The sequence below is a fragment of the Cynara cardunculus genome, assembly GCF_001531365.2.
Source record: "Cynara cardunculus var. scolymus isolate 2C chromosome LG 5, CcrdV1, whole genome shotgun sequence".
Lineage (NCBI taxonomy): Eukaryota > Viridiplantae > Streptophyta > Magnoliopsida > Asterales > Asteraceae > Cynara > Cynara cardunculus.
The window spans coordinates 4,169,760-4,174,412 of NC_037532.1; the positions used below are offsets into that span (position 1 = coordinate 4,169,760).

Here is a 4,653-nt window from a genome sequence, read left to right on the forward strand (position 1 = left end):
ATGGATTTCACCGCCTTCATCTTTGTCTTGCTTTTCAAAGTCGCTACTGCCTTTTCCACCCCCAACATAACGAATCTATATCCGTCCATTTTGATTTTTGGCGACTCCACAGCGGATCCCGGCAACAACAACTACATAGACACTACATTCAAAGCCAATCATCATCCTTACGGGGTTAACTTTCCAGGGCAAGTCGCTACCGGCCGGTTTTCGAATGGAAAGTTGGTTGCGGATTTTTGGGCGTCCTTACTGGGAATAAAAGATACAGTTCCGCCATTTCTACAGCCAAATCTTTCTGATTTTGATATCCGTACTGGGGTGAACTTTGCTTCCGCTGGATCGGGGTTTGATGATGTTACCACTCAGGTTTCTCAAGTGATTCCGATGACGAAACAATTGCATTACTTTAGGGAATATAAATGGAGATTGAAGAAACTTGTGGGGCCAAAAGAAGCAAGAAGGATAATTGGTGGGGCATTGGTGTCGATTAGTGCTGGAACTAATGATTTCACTATTAGCTACTACGATCTTCGCACCAGAAGAGATGATTTCTCTATTGGCGATTACCAGGATTATATATTGAAGAAGCTTCAAAACTTCGTCAATGTAACTCTTTCTCTCTCTCTCTCTCTCTCTCTCTCTCTCTCTCTCTATATATATATATATATATATGTGTGTGTGTGTGTGTGTGTGAGTAAATTACGTTTTTCGTCTATATTGTTTGCTAAAAGTTGCGTTTTTCATCCATGCGGTTTAGAAATTATGGTTTTCATCTTATGATTTCTGATTTATTGTTATTTTTGTTCTTATGATTTACGATTTGTTGTTGTGCCGGTCCCTATGGTTTACAAATCTTTATTGTTTTGGTTCATTGTACTTGAAGGTAGGAATTAGTCCACAAACAAAAATAGCAATAAATTGCAAATCATAGGGACGAAAATCGTAATTTACTATATATATATATATATATATATGTGTGTGTGTGTTTGTGTGTGTGTGTGTGTGTATGTGTCTGGGTGGGTGGGTGATTGAGTTAAGGAAAATCCACAAATATATCATACAGATGAAAGGTTATTATTCATTTGTACGGTACGCACATGTGCATAAAAGTAATTTGTTTGGTATGTGCATGTATAATACACATATATCATACAGATGAAAGGTTATTATGATGTTTTCTCAGTTTACTACTTATCACATTTAGATGAATATTATATATTAATTCCAATCAATAATGATAGATGTAATGATTGATATACAGGAGTTGTACGAGCTCGGATGTCGAACAATGATGATTACAGGTCTACCTCCAATGGGGTGCTTACCAATTCAAATGGCGGGACGATTCTCAAGAACATGTATAAAGTATCAAAACGCCGATGCACGAAACTACAATCGAAAGCTTATAAGTCTATTACCTCAGATTCAAGTTTCTCTTCCAGGCAGCAAAATCATGTACGCAGATATCTACACTCCGACAGCAGAGTTGCTACGACATCCACAAAAACATGGTAAATTTCCATTCTCAGCGTCGAGTTCATTTGAAAAACATAAATATTTTAATAATAAATAAATATTATTTATTGTTAAATAAAATATGAATTTATGGTTGCATGACAGGATTTACTGAAACCAAGGTGGGATGCTGTGGAACTGGGTTTCTTGAAGCAGGACCAATATGCACACCTTTGACTCCATTGTGTGATGATCCTTCTAGTCATTTGTTTTTCGATAGCATTCACCCAACTGAAGCTGCGTACCGTTACGTTACCAAATCCCTTCTCAATCACCTCTTCCCTCAACATTCCCTTCCTAATAATTAATTAATTATTTCTTTTTTGGAATATTATCTTATATAATTATGAAATGTTTAAATATCTGTTTGAAGTTTGTTACGTTTCAACGCATATTATGATTATCATGTAACGTTTTCGGTTGTTAAAATCAGTTGTTGTTTTGAACCTGATAAGTGATTATGGGGTAAAGAGTCTTTTCTCATACTTACTGGGTAGAACTCTTGATCCTTGCTATGTCTACTCCTGTTAAGATTCTCGGGTTTTTTCATATTTAGTGCTTACCTGATAAATGTTTAGTAAACGGCTCTTAAGATTTAGGATTAACAGAAAATGAATGAAACTGTTTTGGATAAACATTTTTTTTCCAGATTTGTTAAAATTGAATGTATTTCTGATATAGAAGATCTCATATGAACTCAATTCCACTTTATAATATTATTAAAGATCATATGAGAAAAAAAGTTAAGATGATAAGCGTAAGAAAAGATCTGAACTCTTGATCACTTTTACTCTCATGTCCACCTATGAAGTACGCTTTAGAAAGGAATTGATCCGTGTATCTCGATGCATTTTATTAGTGTTGATATTCACTTGGGATTGATCCAATGATGGAGATCTCTTCCTACGCTTCTCACCATAACTTTCATTCTTACCAGAACCCAACCCAAAAAAATTATTAATAATCGGACCTATATCACATTCTGATATAAATACAGTATATATGAGTATAAAATTATCCATAATTTTTATGTCCTCAATATGATAATCCCTCATCTTTATCTCACCAATATTTGATTATGTGAATATTAAAAAAATAATTAAATAATTACCAAATTTATTTTACATGTTCATATCAAAAGTTAAGCAACAAAAGAAAATGCATATCTCATACACTTTCGCAAATACGTTGCAATTATCCCTTTTATACGTGTTTATGTGATCAAAACGTAAAATTTGGAAGCAAACCCAAATGCTATGTGATGATAAAGTGAATTATGCCACGGCCATGTTTAAAAATAGCAAAAACATTCAGAGTATCTTTAATAGATATGTTATATTTTTCTTCTTCTTTAAATTTAGAGATTTTTTCATTCTCTCTCGTATTCTTTTTCTTTTTTAAACAAGAGTTTAACGTAGCTATTGAAATAATTTTTTCTTAAATCTTCAAAATTTATAAAATAATATAGCATATGACAAATGCAACAAATAAACTCACACACTCTCTTCATCTTTGGTGAGGTTTAAACCTCTAACCTCCTAGGAGGCTGAAAACTACAATACCGCTAGACCAAAAGTCCGTTTGATAAAAAAAATCGTACCTTGTGACTTTTCATGGTTTATAACATAATGTCTTTAATGAGTAGTCACATGTTTTATTTAGTTGTAATGGTAATATTATATTATGAGTTATTTTTTATTAATTTATCTATACTATATTATAAATCATTTGATAAAAACTCTTAAAAATTATTTTTTATGCATGAAGTACTATTTATTGATGCATATTACTTAAAATTCAAGATTACAAGTAAATTATGCATATGTACAACTTATTAAAGCTCCATGTTTGAATTCGTGTAACTAATTACGGATAAACATAATCAAATACATGATAAATATTCATGTTAAATATAGAAAATTTAAAATATAATTAAGATAATTATTGAGTCCTAACAGAATGTTTAATTATTATTTTTATAAAAAATTATATTGTTAAACCAATAATAAATGACTTTGTTATTAAATCTAAATTAAATTATAATAAAAAAATGAATTATAGAAGTTACACAAAAAAAAAACGAACACTATTAAATAGTTAATTTGATATTAATACCGATTTAAAATTTTCAAAATTTTATGTTATCTTCAATTTATATTTCATTCAAAAATAAAAACATTATCGCTTTCTCAAAAACACATAAAATCATATTATATCGATAAAGACAAAAAATAAAAATTAAACATTAAAATCGAAATTTATTTCGCTGCATTGTGCGAGTACCCTTCTAGTATTATATAAAAAAATTCATTTTTAATAATTTATAACACAATGACATGTTTTAAATTTTTTGGCATATATATCTTAATTATTATGATGATAATTCTATAGTATTTAAATTTATAAAGTTATTGTAATAAACAATGTATGATTTATATACAATTAAAATGATTAGGATTTTATTGAAAAATTAGTGTAACATTTAATTAAAAATAGAAGTATATTTACAACATTTAATTTGGTATTGAAGATAAATTTTTATATCGACATTTTATATATTTCGATGTAAGAATTGATACATAACGGTTTTATATTAAAAAATAATAATTAAGTACATAAAAATTTCAACAATTAATGATTGTCAATATTTATGTTTTCTACAAATTGACAAATGGTTGAATTTGAAAAATATATTTTCAAAACAAACATTTATTAATAACTTAAAAGTTAAATATTTTTCATTTTACGAAACAAAATACACACACGTATATAATTTTATATATATATATATATATATATATATATACTAGAAGCGTATTCGCGCAATGCAGCGAGATACCTTTTTTTTAATATTTCATTTTATTCTTTATATCATAATATGGTTTTATGTGATTTTGAGAAAGCGATGATGTTTTTATTTTTGAATAAAATATATGTTTGACAATATCATAAAAATTTGATAAAAATATATCGATATTAGTATCAAATTAACTATTTGAAATTCCTCATTTTTTTGTGTAATTTTTTAATCCAATTTTTTTATAATTTAATTTATGTACAATAACGAAGTAATTTATATTTGGTTAATAATATAATTTTTTATAAAGATAATAATTATTTATTTTGTTGGAACTCGGT

The 4,653-nt window shown here is 28.4% G+C and overlaps 1 pseudogene; it reads left to right on the forward strand.

The window, feature by feature from the left end:
• Positions 1–4,653, forward strand: part of LOC112512230 — a 31,679-nt pseudogene continuing 27,026 nt past the window's right edge.